The following is a 26,728-nucleotide window of genomic DNA, read 5'->3' on the forward strand; positions in this document are numbered from 1 at the left end:
CATACTTGTTAAACGGATCCTGGGTTTTTACTGGTTTGGATCACGTAGTTATGTGGTACCACACTGAAACAGTCGATTAAACCTGGTTTCGATCAATATTTTAGAGAATAATTCATGTTAGGTCTGGGATTGGTCTGGGATTTGACCTCATCAGGCTCATACTTTCGCGTTTTTCACATACTTGTTGAACAGATCCTGGGTTTTTTCTGGTTTGGATCCCGTAGTAGTGTGGTACCACACTGAAACAGTCCATAATACCTGGTTTCGCACAATATTTTAGAGGATAACGCATGTTAGGTCTAGGTTAGGTCTGGGATTTGCTCTCATTAGGCTCATTCTTTCGCATATTTCTCATACTTGATGGCTAGATCATGGGCTTTTTCTGCATTGCATCACGTAGTTATGTAGTACCACACTGAAACAGTCAATGAAACCTGGTTTCCATCAATATTTTAGAGGACAACGCAAGTTAGGTCTAGGTAAGGCCTGAGATTTTCACTGATCAGACTCATAATTTCGCCTTCTTCACATACTTGTTGAACGGATCCTGGGTTTTTTCTGGTTTGGAACACGTAGTAATGTGGTACCACACTGAAACATTCAATTAAACCTGGTCTTGATAAATATTTTCGAGAATAACGCATGTTAGGTCAGGGTTAGGTCTAGGATTTGCCCTCATCAGGCTCGTACTTTCGCATATTTCTCATAATTCATGGCTAGATCCTGGGCTATTTCTGGATTGGATCACGTAGTAAAGTGGTACCACACTGAAACATTCAATGAAACCTGGTCTGGATAAAAATTTTAGAGAATAACGCATGTTAGGTCAAGGTTTGGTCTAAGATTTGCCCTCATCAGGCTCACAGTTTCGCGTTATTCACATACTTGTTCAACAGATCCTGGGTTTTTTCTGGTTTGTATCACGCAGTAGTGTGGTACCACACTGAAACACTCCATTAAACCTGGTTTGGATGAATATTTTAGAGGATAACGCATGTAAGGTCTAGGTTAGCCCTGGGATTTTCACTCATCAGACTCATACTTTCGCATTCTTCTCATACTTGATGGCTAGATCCTGGGCTTTTTCTGGATTGCATCACGTAGTAATGAAGTACAACACTGAAACAGTCAATTAAACCTGGTTTCCATCAATATCTTAGAGGACAACGCAAGTTAGGTCTGGGATTGGTCTGGGATTTGCCCTCATCAGGCTCATACTTTCGCGTTTTTCAAATACTTGTTGAACAGATCCTGGGTTTTTTCTGGTTTGGATCACGTAGTAGTGTGTTACCACACTGAAACAGTCCATTAAACCTGGTTTGGATCAATATTTTATAGGATAACGCATGTTAGGTCTAGGTTAGGTCTGGGATTTTCGCTCATGAGACTCATACTTTCGCATTCTTCACATACTTGTTGAACGGATCCTGGGTTTTTTCTGGTTTGGTTCAGGTAGCAATGTGGTACCACACTGAAACATTCAATTAAACCTGGTCTTGATAAATATTTTAGAGGATAACGCAAGTTAGGTCTGGCATAGGTCTGGGATTCGCCCTCATCACGCTCATACTTTCGCGTTTTTCACATACTTGTTGAACAGATCCTGGGTTTTTTCTGGTCTGTATCACGTAGTAGTGTGGTACCACACTGAAACAGTCAATGAAACCTGGTTTCCATCAATATTTTAGAGGACAACGCAAGTTAGGTCTAGGTAAGGCCTGAGATTTTCACTGATCAGACTCATACTTTCGCCTTCTTCACATACTTGTTGAACGGATCCTGGGTTTTTTCTGGTTTGGAACACGTAGTAATGTGGTACCACACAGAAACATTCAATTAAACCTGGTCTTGATAAATATTTTAGAGGATAACGCATGTTAGGTCTGGGATAGGTCTGGGATTAGCCCTCATCAGACTCATACTTTCGCACACTTCACATACACGTTGACGAGATCCTGGGTTTTTTTCTAGTTTGGATCACGCAGTAATGTGGTACCACACTGAAACAGTCGATTAAACCTGGTTTCGATCAATATTTTTGAGGATAACGCATGTTAGGTCTGGGATAGGTCTGGGATTAGCCCTCATCAGACTCATACTTTCGCTTTCTTCACATACTTGTTGAATGGATCCTGGGCTTTTCCTGGTTTGGATTAGGTAGTAATGTGGTACCACACTGAAGCATTCAATTAAACCTGGTCTTGATAAATATTTTAGAGGATAACGCATGTTAGGTCTGGGTTACGTCTAGGATTTGCCCTCATCAGGCTCATACTTTCGCATATTTCTCATACTTCATGGCTAGATCCTGGGCTGTTTCTGCATTGTATCACGTAGTAATGTGGTACCACGCTGAAACAGTCAATTAAACCTGGTTTCGATCAATATTTTAGAGGATAACGTAAGTTAGGTCTGGGATAGGTCTAGGATTTGCCCTCATCAGGCTCTTACTATCGCATATTTCTCATACTTCATGGCTAGATCCTGGGCTATTTCTGGATTGGATCACGTAGTAAAGTGGTACCACACTGAAACAATCAATGAAACCTGTTCTGGATAAATATTTTAGAGGATAACGCATCTTAGGTCTAGATTAGGTCTAAGATTTGCCCTCATCAGGCTCACAGTTTCGCGTTTTTCACATACTGGTTGAACGGATCCTGGGTTTTTCCTGGTTTGGGTCACGTAGTAATGTGGGACCACACTGAAACAGTCAATTAAACCTGGTTTCGACCAATATTTTAGAGAATAATTCATGTTAGGTCTAGGTTAGGTCTGGGATTTGCTCTCATCAGGCTCATACTTTCGCACACTTCACATACTTGTTGAACGGATCCTGGGTTTTTTCTAGTTTGGATCACGTAGTAGTGTGGTACCACACTGAAACAGTCCATTAAACCTGGTTTCGCTCAATATTTTAGAGGATATCGCATGTTAGGTCTAGGTCAGTCCTGGGATTTTCACTCATCAGACTCATACTTTCGGATTCTTCACATACTTGTTGAAAGGATCTTGGGTTTTTTCTGGTTTGGATCACGTAGTAATGTGTGTCCACACTGAAACAATCAATTAAACCTGGTCTAGATAAATATTTTAGAGGATAACGCATGTTAGGTCTGGGATAGGTCTGGGATTTGCCCTCATCAGACTCATACTTTAGCACACTTCACATACTCGTTGAACAGATCCTGCGTTATTTTCTGGTTTGGATCACATAGTAATGTGGTACCACACTGAAACGTTCAATTAAACCTGGTCTTGATAAATATTTTAGAGGATAACGCATGTTAGGTCTGGGTTAGGTCTAGGATTTGCCCACAGCAGGCTCATACTTTCGCATATTTCTCATACTTCATGGCTAGATCCTGGGCTATTTCTGGATTGGATCACGTAGTAAAGTGGTACCACACTGAAACATTCAATGAAACCTGGTCTGGATAAATATTTTAGAGGACAACGCATCTTAGGTCTGGGTTAGGTCTAAGATTTGCCCTCATCAGGCTCACAGTTTCGCGTTTTTCACATACTTGTTGAATAGATCCTGGGTTTTTTCTTGTTTGGATCACGAAGTAGTGTGGTACCACACTGAAACAGTCCATTAAACCTGGTTTAGCTCAATATCTTAGAGGACAACGCAAGTTAGGTCTGGGATTGGTCTGGGATTTGCCCTCATCAGGCTCATACTTTCGCGTTTTTCAAATACTTGTTGAACAGATCCTGGGTTTTTTCTGGTTTGGATCACGTAGTAGTGTGTTACCACACTGAAACAGTCCATTAAACCTGGTTTGGATCAATATTTTATAGGATAACGCATGTTAGGTCTAGGTTAGGTCTGGGATTTTCGCTCATGAGACTCATACTTTCGCATTCTTCACATACTTGTTGAACGGATCCTGGGTTTTTTCTGGTTTGGTTCAGGTAGCAATGTGGTACCACACTGAAACATTCAATTAAACCTGGTCTTGATAAATATTTTAGAGGATAACGCAAGTTAGGTCTGGCATAGGTCTGGGATTCGCCCTCATCACGCTCATACTTTCGCGTTTTTCACATACTTGTTGAACAGATCCTGGGTTTTTTCTGGTCTGTATCACGTAGTAGTGTGGTACCACACTGAAACAGTCAATGAAACCTGGTTTCCATCAATATTTTAGAGGACAACGCAAGTTAGGTCTAGGTAAGGCCTGAGATTTTCACTGATCAGACTCATACTTTCGCCTTCTTCACATACTTGTTGAACGGATCCTGGGTTTTTTCTGGTTTGGAACACGTAGTAATGTGGTACCACACAGAAACATTCAATTAAACCTGGTCTTGATAAATATTTTAGAGGATAACGCATGTTAGGTCTGGGATAGGTCTGGGATTAGCCCTCATCAGACTCATACTTTCGCACACTTCACATACACGTTGACGAGATCCTGGGTTTTTTTCTAGTTTGGATCACGCAGTAATGTGGTACCACACTGAAACAGTCGATTAAACCTGGTTTCGATCAATATTTTTGAGGATAACGCATGTTAGGTCTGGGATAGGTCTGGGATTAGCCCTCATCAGACTCATACTTTCGCTTTCTTCACATACTTGTTGAATGGATCCTGGGCTTTTCCTGGTTTGGATTAGGTAGTAATGTGGTACCACACTGAAGCATTCAATTAAACCTGGTCTTGATAAATATTTTAGAGGATAACGCATGTTAGGTCTGGGTTACGTCTAGGATTTGCCCTCATCAGGCTCATACTTTCGCATATTTCTCATACTTCATGGCTAGATCCTGGGCTGTTTCTGCATTGTATCACGTAGTAATGTGGTACCACGCTGAAACAGTCAATTAAACCTGGTTTCGATCAATATTTTAGAGGATAACGTAAGTTAGGTCTGGGATAGGTCTAGGATTTGCCCTCATCAGGCTCTTACTATCGCATATTTCTCATACTTCATGGCTAGATCCTGGGCTATTTCTGGATTGGATCACGTAGTAAAGTGGTACCACACTGAAACAATCAATGAAACCTGTTCTGGATAAATATTTTAGAGGATAACGCATCTTAGGTCTAGATTAGGTCTAAGATTTGCCCTCATCAGGCTCACAGTTTCGCGTTTTTCACATACTGGTTGAACGGATCCTGGGTTTTTCCTGGTTTGGGTCACGTAGTAATGTGGGACCACACTGAAACAGTCAATTAAACCTGGTTTCGACCAATATTTTAGAGAATAATTCATGTTAGGTCTAGGTTAGGTCTGGGATTTGCTCTCATCAGGCTCATACTTTCGCACACTTCACATACTTGTTGAACGGATCCTGGGTTTTTTCTAGTTTGGATCACGTAGTAGTGTGGTACCACACTGAAACAGTCCATTAAACCTGGTTTCGCTCAATATTTTAGAGGATATCGCATGTTAGGTCTAGGTCAGTCCTGGGATTTTCACTCATCAGACTCATACTTTCGGATTCTTCACATACTTGTTGAAAGGATCTTGGGTTTTTTCTGGTTTGGATCACGTAGTAATGTGTGTCCACACTGAAACAATCAATTAAACCTGGTCTAGATAAATATTTTAGAGGATAACGCATGTTAGGTCTGGGATAGGTCTGGGATTTGCCCTCATCAGACTCATACTTTAGCACACTTCACATACTCGTTGAACAGATCCTGCGTTATTTTCTGGTTTGGATCACATAGTAATGTGGTACCACACTGAAACGTTCAATTAAACCTGGTCTTGATAAATATTTTAGAGGATAACGCATGTTAGGTCTGGGTTAGGTCTAGGATTTGCCCACAGCAGGCTCATACTTTCGCATATTTCTCATACTTCATGGCTAGATCCTGGGCTATTTCTGGATTGGATCACGTAGTAAAGTGGTACCACACTGAAACATTCAATGAAACCTGGTCTGGATAAATATTTTAGAGGACAACGCATCTTAGGTCTGGGTTAGGTCTAAGATTTGCCCTCATCAGGCTCACAGTTTCGCGTTTTTCACATACTTGTTGAATAGATCCTGGGTTTTTTCTTGTTTGGATCACGAAGTAGTGTGGTACCACACTGAAACAGTCCATTAAACCTGGTTTAGCTCAATATTTTAGAGGATAACGCATGTTAGGTCTAGGTTAGGTCTGGGATTTGCTCTCATCAGGCTCATTCTTTCGCATATTTCTCATACTTGATGGCTATATCCTGGGCTTTTTCTGGATTGCATCACGTAGTAACGTAGTACCACACTGTAACAGTCAATCAAACCAGGTTTCCATCAATATTTTAGAGGACAACGCAAGTTAGGTCTAGGTAAGGCCTGAGCTTTTCACTGATCAGACTCATACTTTCGCCTTCTTCACATACTTGTTGAACGGATCCTGGGTTTCTTCTGGTTTGGAACACGTAGTAATGTGGTACCACACTGAAACATTCAATTAAACCTGGTTTCGATCAATATTTTAGAGGATAACGCATGTTAGGTCTGGGTTAGGCCTAGGATTTGCCCTCATCAGGCTCATACTTTCGCATATTTCTCATACTTCATGGCTAGATCCTGGGCTGTTTCTGCATTGTATCACGTAGTAATGTGGTACCACGCTGAAACAGTCAATTAAACCTGGTTTCGATCAATATTTTAGAGGATAACGCATGTTAGGTCTGGGTTAGGTCTAGGATTTGCCATCATCAGGCTCATACTTTCGCATATTTCTCATACTTCATGGCTAGATCCTGGGCTATTTCTGGATTGGATCACGTAGTAAAGTGGTACCACACTGAAACATTCAATGAAACCTGGTCTGGATAAATATTTTAGAGGACAACGCATCTTAGGTCTGGGTTAGGTCTAAGATTTGCCCTCATCAGGCTCACAGTTTCGCGTTTTTCACATACTTGTTGAATAGATCCTGGGTTTTTTCTTGTTTGGATCACGAAGTAGTGTGGTACCACACTGAAACAGTCCATTAAACCTGGTTTAGCTCAATATTTTAGAGGATAACGCATGTTAGGTCTAGGTTAGGTCTGGGATTTGCTCTCATCAGGCTCATTCTTTCGCATATTTCTCATACTTGATGGCTATATCCTGGGCTTTTTCTGGATTGCATCACGTAGTAACGTAGTACCACACTGTAACAGTCAATCAAACCAGGTTTCCATCAATATTTTAGAGGATAACGCATGTTAGGTCTAGGTTAGCCCTGGGATTTTCACTCATCAGACTCATACTTTCGCATTCTTCTCATACTTGTTGAACAGATCCTGGGTTTTTTCTGGTTTGTATCACGTAGTAGTGTGGTACCACACTGAAACAGTCCATTAAACCTGGTTTGGATCAATTGTTTAGAGGATAACGCATGTTAGGTCTAGGTTAGCCCTGGGATTTTCACTCATCAGACTCATACTTTCGCATTCTTCTCATACATGTTGAACCGATCTTGGGGTTTTTCTGGATTGGATCACGTAGTAATGTGGTACCACACGGAATCAGTCGACTAAACCTGGTTTCGATCAATATCTTAGAGGATAACGCAAGTTAAGTCTGGGATTGTTCTGGGATTTGACCTCATCAGACTCATACTTTCGCACACTTCACATACTCGTTGAACAGATCCTGGGTTATTTTCTGGTTTGGATCACATAGTAATGTGGTACCACACTGAAACAGTCGATTAAACCAGGTTTCGATCAATATATTTGAGGATAACGCATGTTAGGTCTAGGTTAGGTCTGGTATTTCCACTCATCAGACTCATACTTTCGCATTCTTCACATACTTGTTGAACGGATCCTGGGTTTTTTCTGGTTTGGATCACGTAGTAATGTGGTACCACACTGAAACAGTCGATTAAACCTGGTTATGATCAATATTTTAGAGGATAACGCATAGTTAGGTTTGGGATAGGTCTGGGATTTGACCTCATCAGACTCATACTTTCGCACACTTCACATACTCGTTGAACAGATCCTGGGTTATTTTCTGGTTTGGATCACATAGTAATGTGGTACCACACTGAAACAGTCGATTAAACCTGGATGCGATCAATATTTTAGAGAATAATTCATGTTAGGTCTAGGTTAGGTCTGGGATTTGCTCTAATCAGGCACGTTCTTTCGGATATTTCTCATACTTGATGGCTAGATCCTGGGCTTTTTCTGGATTGCATCACGTAGTAATGAAGTACAACACTGAAACAGTCAATTAAACCTGGTTTCCATCAATATCTTAGAGGACAACGCAAGTTAGGTCTGGGATAGGTCTGGGATTTGCCCTCACCAGACTCATACTTTCGCACACTTCACATACTCGTTGAACAGATCCTGGGTTATTTTCTGGTTTGGATCACTTAGTAATGTGGTACCACACTGAAACAGTCGATAAAGCCAGGTTTCGATCACTATTTTTGAGGACAACGCATGTTAGGTCTAGGTTAGGCCTGGGATTTTCACTCATCAGACTCATACTTTCGCATTCTTCACATACTTGTTGAACTGAAACTGGGTTTTGCTGGTTTGGATCACGTAGTAATGTGGTACCACACTGAACAGTCGATTAAACCTGGTTTCGATCAATATTTTAGAGGATAACGCAAGTTAAGTCTGGGATTGGTCTGGGATTTGACCTCATCAGACTCATACTTTCGTACACTTCACATACTCGTTGAACAGATCCTGGGTTACTTTCTGGTTTGGATCACATAGTAATGTGGTACCACACTGAAACAGTCGATTAAACCAGGTTTCGATCAATATTTTTGAGGATAACGCATGTTAGGTCTAGGTTAGGCCTGGGATTCTCACTCATCAGACTCATACTTTCGCATTCTTCACATACTTGTAGAACGGATCCTGGGTTTTTTCTGGTTTGGATCACGTAGTAATGTGGGACCACACTGAAACAGTCAATTAAACCTGGTCTTGATCAATATTTTAGAGGATAACGCATGTTAGGGCTAGGTTAGTCCTGGGATTTGCACTCATCAGACTCATACTTTCGCATCCTTCTCATACTTGTTGAACTGATCCTGGGTTTTTTCTGGTTTGGATCACGTAGTAATGTGGTACCACACTGAAACAGTCGATTAAACCTGGTTTCGATCAATATTTTAGAGGATAACGCAAGTTAAGTCTGGGATTGGTCTGGGATTTGACCTCATCAGACTCATACTTTCGCACACTTCACATACTCGTTGAACAGATCCTGGGTTATTTTCCGGTTTGGATCACATAGTAATGTGGTACCACACTTAAACAGTCGATTAAACCAGGTTTCGATCAATATTTTTGAGGATAACGCATGTTAGGTCTAGGTTAGGCCTGGGATTTTCACTCATCAGACTCATACTTTCCCATTCTTCACATACTTGTTGAACGGATCCTGGGTTTTTTCTGGTTTGGATCACGTAGTAATGTGGTACCACACTGAAACAGTCGATTAAACCTGGTTATGATCAATATTTTAGAGGATAACGCATAGTTAGGTTTGGGATAGGTCTGGGATTTGACCTCATCAGGCTCATACTTTCGCGCACTTCACATACTCGTTGAACAGATCCTGGGTTATTCTCTGGTTTGGATCACATAGCAATGTGGTACCACACTGAAACAGTCGATTAAACCTGGTTTCGATCAATATTTTAGAGAATAATTCATGTTAGGTCTAGGTTAGGTTTGGATTTGCTCTCATCAGGCTCGTTCTTTCGCATATTTCTCATACTTGATGGCTAGATCCTGGGGTTTTTCTGGATTGCATCACGTAGTAATGAAGTACAACACTGAAACAGTCAATTAATCCTGGTTACCATCAATATCTTAGAGGACAACGCAAGTTAGGTCTGGGATAGGTCTGGGATTTGACCTCATCAGACTCATACTTTCGCACACTTCACATACTCGTTGAACAGATCCTGGGTTATTTTCTGGTTTGGATCACATAGTAATGTGGTACCACACTGAAGCAGTCGATTAAACCTGGTTTCGATCAATATTTTAGAGAATAATTCATGTTAGGTCTAGGTTAGGTCTGGGATTTGGTCTCATCAGGCTCATTCTTTCGTATATTTCTCATACATGTTGAACAGATCCTGGGTTTTTTCTGGTTTGGAACACGTAGTAATGTGGGACCACACTGAAACAATCAATTAAACCTGGTTTCCATCAATATTTTAGAGGATAACGCAAGTTAGGTCTAGGGTAGTCCTGGGATTTGCCATCATCAGGGTCATACTTTCGCAGTTTTAACATACATGTTGACCTGATCGACGGTTTTTTCTGCTTTGGATCACGTAGTAAAGTGGCACCGCACTGAAACATTCAATTAAACCTGGTCTTGATAAATATTTTAGAGGATAACGCATGTTAGGTTTGGGTTAGGTCTAGGATTTGCCCTCATCAGGCTCATACTTTCGCATATTTCTCATACTTCATGGCTAGATCCTGGGCTGTTTCTGGATTGTATCACGTAGTACTGTGGTACCACGCTGAAAGAGTCAATTAAACCTGGTTTCGATCAATATTTTAGAGGATAACGCAAGTTAGGTCTGGCATAGGTCTGGGATTCGCCCTCATCAGGCTCATACTTTCGCACACTTCACATACTCGTTGAACAGATCCTGGGTTATTTTCCGGTTTGGATCACATAGTAATGTGGTACCACACTGAAACAGTCGATTAAACCAGGTTTCGATCAATATTTTTGAGGATAACGCATGTTAGGTCTAGGTTAGGCCTGGGATTCTCACTCATCAGACTCATACTTTCGCATTCTTCACATACTTGTAGAACGGATCCTGGGTTTTTTCTGGTTTGGATCACGTAGTAATGTGGGACCACACTGAAACAGTCAATTAAACCTGGTTTCGATCAATATTTTAGAGAATAATTCATGTTAGGTCTAGGTTAGGTCTGGGATTTGCTCTCATCAGGCTCATTCTTTCGTATATTTCTCATACATGTTGAACAGATCCTGGGTTTTTTCTGGTTTGGATCACGTAGTAGTGTGGTACCACAATAAAACAGTCAATTAAACCTGGTTTCGATCAATATTTTAGAGGATATCGCAAGTTAGGTCTGTGATAGGTCTGGGATTTGCCCTCATCAGACTCATACTTTCGGACACTTGACATACTCGTTGATCAGATCCTGGGTTTTTTTCTGGTTTGGATCACGTAGTAATGTGGTACCACACTGAAACAATCAATTAAACCTGGTTTCCATTAATATTTTAGAGGACAACGCAAGTTAGGTCTGGGATAGGTCTGGGATTTGCCCTCATCAGGCTCATACTTTCGCGTTTTTCACATACTTGTTGAACAGATCCTGGGTTTTTTCTGGTTTGGATCCCGTAGTAGTGTGGTACCACAATAAAACAGTCAATTAAACCTGGTTTCGATCAATATTTTAGAGGATATCGCAAGTTAGGTCTGGGATAGGTCTGGGATTTGCCCTCATCAGACTCATACTTTCGGACACTTGACATACTCGTTGATCAGATCCTGGGTTTTTTTCTGGTTTGGATCACGTAGTAATGTGGTACCACACTGAAACATTCAATGAAACCAGGTCTGGATAAATATTTTAGAGGATAACGCAAGTTAGGTCTGGGTTAGGTCTAGGATTTGCCCTCATCAGGCTCATACTTTCGCATATTTCTCATACTTCATGGCTAGATCCTGGGCTATTTCTGGATTGGATCACGTAGTAATGTGGTACCTCACTGAAACAGTCAATTAAACCTGGTTTCGCTCAATATTTTAGAAGATAACGCATGTTAGGCCTAGGTTAGGCCTGGGATTTGCCTTATCAGGGTCATACTTTCGCATATTTCTCATACTTGATGGCTAGATCCTGGGCTTTTTCTGGATTGCATCACGTAGTAATGAAGTACAACACTGAAACAGTCAATTAAACCTGGTTTCGATCAATATTTTAGAGGACAACGCAAGTTAGGTCTAGGTTAGGCCTGGGATTTGCCCTCATCAGACTCATACTTTCGCACACTTCACATACTCGTTGGACAGATCCTGGGTTTTTTTCTGGTTTGGATCACGTAGTAATGTGGGACCACACTGAATCAGTCAATTAAACCTGGTTTCGACCAATATTTTAGAGAATAATTCATGTTAGGTCTAGGTTAGGTCTGGGATTTTCTCTCATCAGGCTCATTCTTTCGCATATTTCTCATACTTGATGGCTAGATCCTGGGCTTTTTCTGGATTGGATCACGTAGTAATGAAGTACAACACTGAAACAGTCAATTAAACCTGGTTTCCATCAATATTTTTGAGGATAACGCATGTTAGGTCTAGGTTAGCCCTGGGATTTTCACTCATAAGACTCATACTTTCGCATTCTTCTCATACTTGTTGAACAGATCCTGGGTTTTTTCTGGTTTGTATCACGTAGTAGTGTGGTACCACACTGAAACAGTCCATTAAACCTGGTTTGGATCAATTGTTTAGAGGATAACGCATGTTAGGTCTAGGTTAGCCCTGGGATTTTCACTCATCAGACTCATACTTTCGCATTCTTCTCATACATGTTGAACCGATCTTGGGGTTTTTCTGGATTGGATCACGTAGTAATGTGGTACCACACGGAATCAGTCGACTAAACCTGGTTTCGATCAATATCTTAGAGGATAACGCAAGTTAAGTCTGGGATTGTTCTGGGATTTGACCTCATCAGACTCATACTTTCGCACACTTCACATACTCGTTGAACAGATCCTGGGTTATTTTCTGGTTTGGATCACATAGTAATGTGGTACCACACTGAAACAGTCGATTAAACCAGGTTTCGATCAATATATTTGAGGATAACGCATGTTAGGTCTAGGTTAGGTCTGGTATTTCCACTCATCAGACTCATACTTTCGCATTCTTCACATACTTGTTGAACGGATCCTGGGTTTTTTCTGGTTTGGATCACGTAGTAATGTGGTACCACACTGAAACAGTCGATTAAACCTGGTTATGATCAATATTTTAGAGGATAACGCATAGTTAGGTTTGGGATAGGTCTGGGATTTGACCTCATCAGACTCATACTTTCGCACACTTCACATACTCGTTGAACAGATCCTGGGTTATTTTCTGGTTTGGATCACATAGTAATGTGGTACCACACTGAAACAGTCGATTAAACCTGGATGCGATCAATATTTTAGAGAATAATTCATGTTAGGTCTAGGTTAGGTCTGGGATTTGCTCTAATCAGGCACGTTCTTTCGGATATTTCTCATACTTGATGGCTAGATCCTGGGCTTTTTCTGGATTGCATCACGTAGTAATGAAGTACAACACTGAAACAGTCAATTAAACCTGGTTTCCATCAATATCTTAGAGGACAACGCAAGTTAGGTCTGGGATAGGTCTGGGATTTGCCCTCACCAGACTCATACTTTCGCACACTTCACATACTCGTTGAACAGATCCTGGGTTATTTTCTGGTTTGGATCACTTAGTAATGTGGTACCACACTGAAACAGTCGATAAAGCCAGGTTTCGATCACTATTTTTGAGGACAACGCATGTTAGGTCTAGGTTAGGCCTGGGATTTTCACTCATCAGACTCATACTTTCGCATTCTTCACATACTTGTTGAACTGAAACTGGGTTTTGCTGGTTTGGATCACGTAGTAATGTGGTACCACACTGAACAGTCGATTAAACCTGGTTTCGATCAATATTTTAGAGGATAACGCAAGTTAAGTCTGGGATTGGTCTGGGATTTGACCTCATCAGACTCATACTTTCGTACACTTCACATACTCGTTGAACAGATCCTGGGTTACTTTCTGGTTTGGATCACATAGTAATGTGGTACCACACTGAAACAGTCGATTAAACCAGGTTTCGATCAATATTTTTGAGGATAACGCATGTTAGGTCTAGGTTAGGCCTGGGATTCTCACTCATCAGACTCATACTTTCGCATTCTTCACATACTTGTAGAACGGATCCTGGGTTTTTTCTGGTTTGGATCACGTAGTAATGTGGGACCACACTGAAACAGTCAATTAAACCTGGTCTTGATCAATATTTTAGAGGATAACGCATGTTAGGGCTAGGTTAGTCCTGGGATTTGCACTCATCAGACTCATACTTTCGCATCCTTCTCATACTTGTTGAACTGATCCTGGGATTTTCTGGTTTGGATCACGTAGTAATGTGGTACCACACTGAAACAGTCGATTAAACCTGGTTTCGATTAATATTTTAGAGGATAACGCAAGTTAAGTCTGGGATTGGTCTGGGATTTGACCTCATCAGACTCATACTTTCGCACACTTCACATACTCGTTGAACAGATCCTGGGTTATTTTCCGGTTTGGATCACATAGTAATGTGGTACCACACTGAAACAGTCGATTAAACCAGGTTTCGATCAATATTTTTGAGGATAACGCATGTTAGGTCTAGGTTAGGCCTGGGATTTTCACTCATCAGACTCATACTTTCCCATTCTTCACATACTTGTTGAACGGATCCTGGGTTTTTTCTGGTTTGGATCACGTAGTAATGTGGTACCACACTGAAACAGTCGATTAAACCTGGTTATGATCAATATTTTAGAGGATAACGCATAGTTAGGTTTGGGATAGGTCTGGGATTTGACCTCATCAGGCTCATACTTTCGCGCACTTCACATACTCGTTGAACAGATCCTGGGTTATTCTCTGGTTTGGATCACATAGCAATGTGGTACCACACTGAAACAGTCGATTAAACCTGGTTTCGATCAATATTTTAGAGAATAATTCATGTTAGGTCTAGGTTAGGTTTGGATTTGCTCTCATCAGGCTCGTTCTTTCGCATATTTCTCATACTTGATGGCTAGATCCTGGGGTTTTTCTGGATTGCATCACGTAGTAATGAAGTACAACACTGAAACAGTCAATTAATCCTGGTTACCATCAATATCTTAGAGGACAACGCAAGTTAGGTCTGGGATAGGTCTGGGATTTGACCTCATCAGACTCATACTTTCGCACACTTCACATACTCGTTGAACAGATCCTGGGTTATTTTCTGGTTTGGATCACATAGTAATGTGGTACCACACTGAAGCAGTCGATTAAACCTGGTTTCGATCAATATTTTAGAGAATAATTCATGTTAGGTCTAGGTTAGGTCTGGGATTTGGTCTCATCAGGCTCATTCTTTCGTATATTTCTCATACATGTTGAACAGATCCTGGGTTTTTTCTGGTTTGGAACACGTAGTAATGTGGGACCACACTGAAACAATCAATTAAACCTGGTTTCCATCAATATTTTAGAGGATAACGCAAGTTAGGTCTAGGGTAGTCCTGGGATTTGCCATCATCAGGGTCATACTTTCGCAGTTTTAACATACATGTTGACCTGATCGACGGTTTTTTCTGCTTTGGATCACGTAGTAAAGTGGCACCGCACTGAAACATTCAATTAAACCTGGTCTTGATAAATATTTTAGAGGATAACGCATGTTAGGTTTGGGTTAGGCCTAGGATTTGCCCTCATTAGGCTCATACTTTCGCATATTTCTCATACTTCATGGCTAGATCCTGGGCTGTTTCTGGATTGTATCACGTAGTACTGTGGTACCACGCTGAAAGAGTCAATTAAACCTGGTTTCGATCAATATTTTAGAGGATAACGCAAGTTAGGTCTGGCATAGGTCTGGGATTCGCCCTCATCAGGCTCATACTTTCGCGTTTTTCACATACTTGTTGAACAGATCCTGGGTTTTTTCTGGTTTGTATCACGTAGTAGTGTGGTACCACACTGAAACAGTCCATTAAACCTGGTTTGGATCAATATTTTAGAGGATAACGCATGTTAGGGCTAGGTTAGCCCTGGGATTTGCACTCATCAGACTCATACTTTCGCATTCTTCTCATACTTGTTGAACTGATCCTGGGTTTTTTCTGGTTTGGATCACGTAGTAATGTGGTACCACACTGAACAGTCGATTAAACCTGGTTTCGATCAATATTTTAGAGGATAACGCAAGTTAAGTCTGGGATTGGTCTGGGATTTGACCTCATCAGACTCATACTTTCGTACACTTCACATACTCGTTGAACAGATCCTGGGTTACTTTCTGGTTTGGATCACATAGTAATGTGGTACCACACTGAAACAGTCGATTAAACCAGGTTTCGATCAATATTTTTGAGGATAACGCATGTTAGGTCTAGGTTAGGCCTGGGATTCTCACTCATCAGACTCATACTTTCGCATTCTTCACATACTTGTAGAACGGATCCTGGGTTTTTTCTGGTTTGGATCACGTAGTAATGTGGGACCACACTGAAACAGTCAATTAAACCTGGTTTCGATCAATATTTTAGAGAATAATTCATGTTAGGTCTAGGTTAGGTCTGGGATTTGCTCTCATCAGGCTCATTCTTTCGTATATTTCTCATACATGTTGAACAGATCCTGGGTTTTTTCTGGTTTGGATCACGTAGTAGTGTGGTACCACAATAAAACAGTCAATTAAACCTGGTTTCGATCAATATTTTAGAGGATATCGCAAGTTAGGTCTGTGATAGGTCTGGGATTTGCCCTCATCAGACTCATACTTTCGGACACTTGACATACTCGTTGATCAGATCCTGGGTTTTTTTCTGGTTTGGATCACGTAGTAATGTGGTACCACACTGAAACAATCAATTAAACCTGGTTTCCATTAATATTTTAGAGGACAACGCAAGTTAGGTCTGGGATAGGTCTGGGATTTGCCCTCATCAGGCTCATACTTTCGCGTTTTTCACATACTTGTTGAACAGATCCTGGGTTTTTTCTGGTTTGGATCCCGTAGTAGTGTGGTACCACAATAAAACAGTCAATTAAACCTGGTTTCGATCAATATTTTAGAGGATATCGCAAGTTAGGTCTGGGATAGGTCTGGGATTTGCCCTCATCAGACTCATACTTTCGGACACTTGACATACTCGTTGATCAGATCCTGGGTTTTTTCTGGTTTGGATCACGTAGTAATGTGGTACCACACTGAAACATTCAATGAAACCAGGTCTGGATAAATATTTTAGAGGATAACGCAAGTTAGGTCTGGGTTAGGTCTAGGATTTGCCCTCATCAGGCTCATACTTTCGCATATTTCTCATACTTCATGGCTAGATCCTGGGCTATTTCTGGATTGGATCACGTAGTAATGTGGTACCTCACTGAAACAGTCAATTAAACCTGGTTTCGCTCAATATTTTAGAAGATAACGCATGTTAGGCCTAGGTTAGGCCTGGGATTTGCCTTATCAGGGTCATACTTTCGCATATTTCTCATACTTGATGGCTAGATCCTGGGCTTTTTCTGGATTGCATCACGTAGTAATGAAGTACAACACTGAAACAGTCAATTAAACCTGGTTTCGATCAATATTTTAGAGGACAACGCAAGTTAGGTCTAGGTTAGGCCTGGGATTTGCCCTCATCAGACTCATACTTTCGCACACTTCACATACTCGTTGGACAGATCCTGGGTTTTTTTCTGGTTTGGATCACGTAGTAATGTGGTAACACACTGAAACAGTCGATTAAACCTGGTTTCGATCAATATTATTGAGGATAACGCATGTTAGGTCTAGGTCAGGTCTAGGATTTGCCCTCATCAGGCTCATACTTTCTCATATTTCTCATACTTCATGGCTGGATCCTGGGCTATTTCTGGATTGGATAACGTAGTAATGTGGTACCACACTGAAACAGTCAATTAAACCTGGTTTCGATTAATATTTTAGAGAACAATTCATGTTAGGTCTGGGTTAGGTCTGGGATTTGCTCTCATCAGGCTCATTCTTTCGCATATTTTTCATACTTGATGGCTAGATCCTGGGCTTTTTCTGGATTGCATCACGTAGTAATGAAGTACAACACTGAAACAGTCAATTAAACCTGGTTTCCATCAATATTTTAGAGGACAACGCAAGTTAGGTCTAGGTTAGGCCTGGGATTTGCCCTCATCAGGATCATACTTTTGCAGTTTTAACATACATGTTCACCTGATCGAGGGTTTTTTCTGCTTTGGATCACGTAGTAAAGTGGTACCACACTGAAACAGTCCATTAAACCTGGTTTGCATCAATATTTTAGAGGATAACGCATGTTAGGTCTAGGTTAGCCCCGAGATTTTCACTCATCAGACTCATACTTTCGCATTCTTCACATACTTGTTGAACGGTTCCTGGGTTTTTTCTGGTTTGGATCACGTAGTAATGTGGGACCACACTGAAACAATCAATTAAACCTGGTCTTGATAAATATTTTAGAGGACAACGTATGTTAGGTCTGGGTTAGGTCTAGGATTTGCCCTCATCAGGCTCATACTTTCGCATATTTCTCATACTTCATGGCTAGATCCTGGGCTATTTCTGGATTGGATCACGTAGTAATGTGGTACTACACTGAAACAGTCAATTAAACCTGGTTTCGCTCAATATTTTAGAAGATAACGCATGTTAGGCCTAGGTTAGGCCTGGGATTTGCCTTATCAGGGTCATACTTTCGCAGTTTTAACATGCATGTTGACCTGATCGAGTGTTTTTTCTGCTTTGGATCACGTAGTAAAGTGGTACCACAACTAAAACGGTCAATTAAACCTGGTTTCGATCACCATTTTAGACGATAGTGCAAGTTAGGTCTGGGATAGGTCTGGGATTAGCCCTCATCAGACTCATACTTTCGCATATTTCTCATACTTGATGACTAGATCCTGGGCTTTTTCTGGATTGCATCACGTAGTAATGAAGTACAACACTGAAACAGTCAATTAAACCTGGTTTCGCTCAATATTTTAGAAGATAACGCATGTTAGGTCTAGGTCAGGCCTGGGATTTTCACTCATCAGACTCATACTTTCGCATTCTTCTCATACATGTTGAACAGATCCTGGGTTATTTTCTGGTTTGGATCACATAGTAATGTGGTACCACACTGAAACAGTCGATTAAACCAGGTTTCGATCAATATATTTGAGGATAACGCATGTTAGGTCTGGGTTAGGTCTGGTATTTTCACTCATCAGACTCATACTTTCGCATTCTTCACATACTTGTTGAACGGATCCTGGGTTTTTTCTGGTTTGGATCACGTAGTAATGTGGTACCACACTGAAACAGTCGATTAAACCTGGTTATGATCAATATTTTAGAGGATAACGCATAGTTAGGTTTGGGATAGGTCTGGGATTTGACCTCATCAGACTCATACTTTCGCACACTTCACATACTCGTTGAACAGATCCTGGGTTATTTTCTGGTTTGGATCACATAGTAATGTGGTACCACACTGAAACAGTCGATTAAACCTGGTTGCGATCAATATTTTAGAGAATAATTCATGTTAGGTCTAGGTTAGGTCTGGGATTTGCTCTAATCAGGCACGTTCTTTCGGATATTTCTCATACTTGATGGCTAGATCCTGGGCTTTTTCTGGATTGCATCACGTAGTAATGAAGTACAACACTGAAACAGTCAATTAAACCTGGTTTCCATCAATATCTTAGAGGACAACGCAAGTTAGGTCTGGGATAGGTCTGGGATTTGCCCTCACCAGACTCATACTTTCGCACACTTCACATACTCGTTGAACAGATCCTGGGTTATTTTCTGGTTTGGATCACATAGTAATGTGGTACCACACTGAAACAGTCGATAAAGCCAGGTTTCGATCACTATTTTTGAGGACAACGCATGTTAGGTCTAGGTTAGGCCTGGGATTTTCACTCATCAGACTCATACTTTCGCATTCTTCACATACTTGTTGAACTGAAACTGGGTTTTGCTGGTTTGGATCACGTAGTAATGTGGTACCACACTGAACAGTCGATTAAACCTGGTTTCGATCAATATTTTAGAGGATAACGCAAGTTAAGTCTGGGATTGGTCTGGGATTTGACCTCATCAGACTCATACTTTCGTACACTTCACATACTCGTTGAACAGATCCTGGGTTACTTTCTGGTTTGGATCACATAGTAATGTGGTACCACACTGAAACAGTCGATTAAACCAGGTTTCGATCAATATTTTTGAGGATAACGCATGTTAGGTCTAGGTTAGGCCTGGGATTCTCACTCATCAGACTCATACTTTCGCATTCTTCACATACTTGTAGAACGGATCCTGGGTTTTTTCTGGTTTGGATCACGTAGTAATGTGGGACCACACTGAAACAGTCAATTAAACCTGGTCTTGATCAATATTTTAGAGGATAACGCATGTTAGGGCTAGGTTAGTCCTGGGATTTGCACTCATCAGACTCATACTTTCGCATCCTTCTCATACTTGTTGAACTGATCCTGGGTTTTTTCTGGTTTGGATCACGTAGTAATGTGGTACCACACTGAAACAGTCGATTAAACCTGGTTTCGATCAATATTTTAGAGGATAACGCAAGTTAAGTCTGGGATTGGTCTGGGATTTGACCTCATCAGACTCATACTTTCGCACACTTCACATACTCGTTGAACAGATCCTGGGTTATTTTCCGGTTTGGATCACATAGTAATGTGGTACCACACTGAAACAGTCGATTAAACCAGGTTTCGATCAATATTTTTGAGGATAACGCATGTTAGGTCTAGGTTAGGCCTGGGATTTTCACTCATCAGACTCATGCTTTCCCATTCTTCACATACTTGTTGAACGGATCCTGGGTTTTTTCTGGTTTGGATCACGTAGTAATGTGGTACCACACTGAAACAGTCGATTAAACCTGGTTATGATCAATATTTTAGAGGATAACGCATAGTTAGGTTTGGGATAGGTCTGGGATTTGACCTCATCAGGCTCATACTTTCGCGCACTTCACATACTCGTTGAACAGATCCTGGGTTATTCTCTGGTTTGGATCACATAGCAATGTGGTACCACACTGAAACAGTCGATTAAACCTGGTTTCGATCAATATTTTAGAGAATAATTCATGTTAGGTCTAGGTTAGGTTTGGATTTGCTCTCATCAGGCTCGTTCTTTCGCATATTTCTCATACTTGATGGCTAGATCCTGGGATTTTTCTGGATTGCATCACGTAGTAATGAAGTACAACACTGAAACAGTCAATTAATCCTGGTTTCCATCAATATCTTAGAGGACAACGCAAGTTAGGTCTGGGATAGGTCTGGGATTTGACCTCATCAGACTCATACTTTCGCACACTTCACATACTCGTTGAACAGATCCTGGGTTATTTTCTGGTTTGGATCACATAGTAATGTGGTACCACACTGAAGCAGTCGATTAAACCTGGTTTCGATCAATATTTTAGAGAATAATTCATGTTAGGTCTAGGTTAGGTCTGGGATTTGGTCTCATCAGGCTCATTCTTTCGTATATTTCTCATACATGTTGAACAGATCCTGGGTTTCTTCTGGTTTGGATCACGTAGTAATGTGGGACCACACTGAAACAATCAATTAAACCTGGTTTCCATCAATATTTTAGAGGATAACGCAAGTTAGGTCTAGGGTAGTCCTGGGATTTGCCATCATCAGGGTCATACTTTCGCATATTTCTCATACTTCATGGCTAGATCCTGGGCTGTTTCTGGATTGTATCACGTAGTACTGTGGTACCACGCTGAAACAGTCAATTAAACCTGGTTTCGATCAATATTTTAGAGGATAACGCAAGTTAGGTCTGGCATAGGTCTGGGATTCGCCCTCATCAGGCTCATACTTTCGCGTTTTTCACATACTTGTTGAACAGATCCTGGGTTTTTTCTGGTTTGTATCACGTAGTAGTGTGGTACCACACTGAAACAGTCCATTAAACCTGGTTTGGATCAATATTTTAGAGGACAACGCATGTTAGGGCTAGGTTAGCCCTGGGATTTGCACTCATCAGACTCATACTTTCGCATTCTTCTCATACTTGTTGAACTGATCCTGGGTTTTTTCTGGTTTGGATCACGTAGTAATGTGGTACCACACTGAACAGTCGATTAAACCTGGTTTCGATCAATATTTTAGAGGATAACGCAAGTTAAGTCTGGGATTGGTCTGGGATTTGACCTCATCAGACTCATACTTTCGTACACTTCACATACTCGTTGAACAGATCCTGGGTTACTTTCTGGTTTGGATCACATAGTAATGTGGTACCACACTGAAACAGTCGATTAAACCAGGTTTCGATCAATATTTTTGAGGATAACGCATGTTAGGTCTAGGTTAGGCCTGGGATTCTCACTCATCAGACTCATACTTTCGCATTCTTCACATACTTGTAGAACGGATCCTGGGTTTTTTCTGGTTTGGATCACGTAGTAATGTGGGACCACACTGAAACAGTCAATTAAACCTGGTCTTGATCAATATTTTAGAGGATAACGCATGTTAGGGCTAGGTTAGTCCTGGGATTTGCACTCATCAGACTCATACTTTCGCATCCTTCTCATACTTGTTGAACTGATCCTGGGTTTTTTCTGGTTTGGATCACGTAGTAATGTGGTACCACACTGAAACAGTCGATTAAACCTGGTTTCGATCAATATTTTAGAGGATAACGCAAGTTAAGTCTGGGATTGGTCTGGGATTTGACCTCATCAGACTCATACTTTCGCGTTTTTCACATACTTGTTGAACAGATCCTGGGTTTTTTCTGGTTTGGATCCCGTAGTAGTGTGGTACCACAATAAAACAGTCAATTAAACCTGGTTTCGATCAATATTTTAGAGGATATCGCAAGTTAGGTCTGGGATAGGTCTGGGATTTGCCCTCATCAGACTCATACTTTCGGACACTTGACATACTCGTTGATCAGATCCTGGGTTTTTTTCTGGTTTGGATCACGTAGTAATGTGGTACCACACTGAAACATTCAATGAAACCAGGTCTGGATAAATATTTTAGAGGATAACGCAAGTTAGGTCTGGGTTAGGTCTAGGATTTGCCCTCATCAGGCTCATACTTTCGCATATTTCTCATACTTCATGGCTAGATCCTGGGCTATTTCTGGATTGGATCACGTAGTAATGTGGTACCTCACTGAAACAGTCAATTAAACCTGGTTTCGCTCAATATTTTAGAAGATAACGCATGTTAGGCCTAGGTTAGGCCTGGGATTTGCCTTATCAGGGTCATACTTTCGCATATTTCTCATACTTGATGGCTAGATCCTGGGCTTTTTCTGGATTGCATCACGTAGTAATGAAGTACAACACTGAAACAGTCAATTAAACCTGGTTTCGATCAATATTTTAGAGGACAACGCAAGTTAGGTCTAGGTTAGGCCTGGGATTTGCCCTCATCAGACTCATACTTTCTCATATTTCTCATACTTCATGGCTGGATCCTGGGCTATTTCTGGATTGGATAACGTAGTAATGTGGTACCACACTGAAACAGTCAATTAAACCTGGTTTCGATTAATATTTTAGAGAACAATTCATGTTAGGTCTGGGTTAGGTCTGGGATTTGCTCTCATCAGGCTCATTCTTTCGCATATTTTTCATACTTGATGGCTAGATCCTGGGCTTTTTCTGGATTGCATCACGTAGTAATGAAGTACAACACTGAAACAGTCAATTAAACCTGGTTTCCATCAATATTTTAGAGGACAACGCAAGTTAGGTCTAGGTTAGGCCTGGGATTTGCCCTCATCAGGATCATACTTTTGCAGTTTTAACATACATGTTCACCTGATCGAGGGTTTTTTCTGCTTTGGATCACGTAGTAAAGTGGTACCACACTGAAACAGTCCATTAAACCTGGTTTGCATCAATATTTTAGAGGATAACGCATGTTAGGTCTAGGTTAGCCCCGAGATTTTCACTCATCAGACTCATACTTTCGCATTCTTCACATACTTGTTGAACGGTTCCTGGGTTTTTTCTGGTTTGGATCACGTAGTAATGTGGGACCACACTGAAACAATCAATTAAACCTGGTCTTGATAAATATTTTAGAGGACAACGTATGTTAGGTCTGGGTTAGGTCTAGGATTTGCCCTCATCAGGCTCATACTTTCGCATATTTCTCATACTTCATGGCTAGATCCTGGGCTATTTCTGGATTGGATCACGTAGTAATGTGGTACTACACTGAAACAGTCAATTAAACCTGGTTTCGCTCAATATTTTAGAAGATAACGCATGTTAGGCCTAGGTTAGGCCTGGGATTTGCCTTATCAGGGTCATACTTTCGCAGTTTTAACATGCATGTTGACCTGATCGAGTGTTTTTTCTGCTTTGGATCACGTAGTAAAGTGGTACCACAACTAAAACGGTCAATTAAACCTGGTTTCGATCACTATTTTAGACGATAGTGCAAGTTAGGTCTGGGATAGGTCTGGGATTAGCCCTCATCAGACTCATACTTTCGCATATTTCTCATACTTGATGACTAGATCCTGGGCTGTTTCTGGATTGTATCACGTAGTAATGTGGTACCATGCCGAAACAGTCAATTAAACCTGGTTTCGATCAATATTTTAGAGGATAACGCAAGTTAGGTCTGGCATAGGTCTGGGATTCGCCCTCATCAGGCTCATACTTTCGCGTTTTTCACATACTTGTTGAACAGATCCTGGGTTTTTTCTGGTTTGTATCACGTAGTAGTGTGGTACCACACGGAATCAGTCGACTAAACCTGGTTTCGATCAATATCTTAGAGGATAACGCAAGTTAAGTCTGGGATTGTTCTGGGATTTGACCTCATCAGACTCATACTTTCGCACACTTCACATACTCGTTGAACAGATCCTGGGTTATTTTCTGGTTTGGATCACATAGTAATGTGGTACCACACTGAAACAGTCAATTAAACCTGGTTTCGCTCAATATTTTAGAAGATAACGCATGTTAGGTCTAGGTTAGGCCTGGGATTTGCCCTCATCAGGGTCATACTTTCGTACACTTCACATACTCGTTGAACAGATCCTGGGTTACTTTCTGGTTTGGATCACATAGTAATGTGGTACCACACTGAAACAGTCGAATAAACCAGGTTTCGATTAATATTTTAGAGGATAACGCAAGTTAAGTCTGGGATTGGTCTGGGATTTGACCTCATCAGACTCATACTTTCGCATATTTCTCATACTTGATGACTAGATCCTGGGCTTTTTCTGGATTGCATCACGTAGTAATGAAGTACAACACTGAAACAGTCAATTAAACCTGGTTTCGCTCAATATTTTAGAAGATAACGCATGTTAGGTCTAGGTCAGGCCTGGGATTTTCACTCATCAGACTCATACTTTCGCATTCTTCACATACTTGTTGAACGGATGCTGTGTTTTTTCTGGTATGGATCACGTAGTAATGTGGGTCCACACTGAAACAATCAATTAAACCTTGTCCTGATAAATATTTTAGAGGATAACGCATGTTAGGCTTGGGTTAGGTCTAGGATTTGCCCTCAGCAGGCTCATACTTTCGCATATCTCTCATACTTCATGGCTAGATCCTGGGCTGTTTCTGGTTTGGATCACATAGTAATGTGGTACCACACTGAAACAGTCAATTAAACCTGGTTTCGCTCAATATTTTAGAAGATAACGCATGTTAGGTCTAGGTTAGGCCTGGGATTTGCCCTCATCAGGGTCATACTTTCGTACACTTCACATACTCGTTGAACAGATCCTGGGTTTTTTCTGGTTTGTATCACGTAGTAGTGTGGTACCACACTGAAACAGTCTATTAAACCTGGTTTCGATGAATATTTTAGAGGATAACGCATGTAAGGTCTAGGTTAGCCCTGGGATTTCCACTCATCAGACTCATACTTTCGCATTCTTCTCATACTTGTTGAACTGATCTTGGGTTTTTTCTGGTTTGGATCACGTAGTAATGTGGTACCACACTGAAACAGACGATTAAACCTGGTTTCGATCAATATCTTAGAGGATAACGCAAGTAAAGTCTGGGATTGGTCTGGGATTTGACCTCATCAGACTCATACTTTCGCACACTTCACATACTCGTTGAACAGATCCTGGGTTATTTTCTGGTTTGGATCACATAGTAATGTGGTACCACACTGAAACAGTCGATTAAACCAGGTTTCGATCAATATTTTAGAGGATAACGCATGTTAGGTCTAGGTTAGGCCTGGGATTTTCACTCATCAGACTCATACTTTCGCATTCTTCACATACTTGTTGAACGGTTCCTGGGTTTTTTCTGGTTTGGATCACGTAGTAATGTGGGACCACACTGAAACAGTCAATTAAACCTGGTTTCGATCAATATTTTAGAGAATAATTCATGTTAGGTCTAGGTTAGGTCTGGGATTTGCTCTCATCAGGCTCATTCTTTCGTATATTTCTCATACATGTTGAACAGATCCTGGGTTTTTTCTGGTTTGGATCACGTAGTAATGTGGGACCACACTGAAACAATCAATTAAACCTGGTTTCCATCAGTATTTTAGAGGACAACGCAAGTTAGGTCTGGGATAGGTCTGGGATTTGCCCTCATCAGGCTCATACTTTCGCGTTTTTCACATACTTGTTGAACAGATCCTGGGTTTTTTCTGGTTTGGATCCCGTAGTAGTGTGGTACCACAATAAAACAGTCAATTAAACCTGGTTTCGATCAATATTTTAAAGGATATCGCAAGTTAGGTCTGGGAGAGGTCTGGGAATTGCCCTCATCAGACTCATACTTTCGGACACTTGACATACTCGTTGATCAGATCCTGGGTTTCTTTCTGGTTTGGATCACGTAGTAATGTGGTACCACACTGAAACATTCTATGAAACCAGGTCTGGATAAATATTTTAGAGGATAACGCAAGTTAGGT

The sequence above is a fragment of the Colletes latitarsis genome, unplaced genomic scaffold, assembly GCF_051014445.1.
Source record: "Colletes latitarsis isolate SP2378_abdomen unplaced genomic scaffold, iyColLati1 scaffold0006, whole genome shotgun sequence".
In the NCBI taxonomy this organism is placed as follows: Eukaryota; Metazoa; Arthropoda; class Insecta; order Hymenoptera; family Colletidae; genus Colletes; species Colletes latitarsis.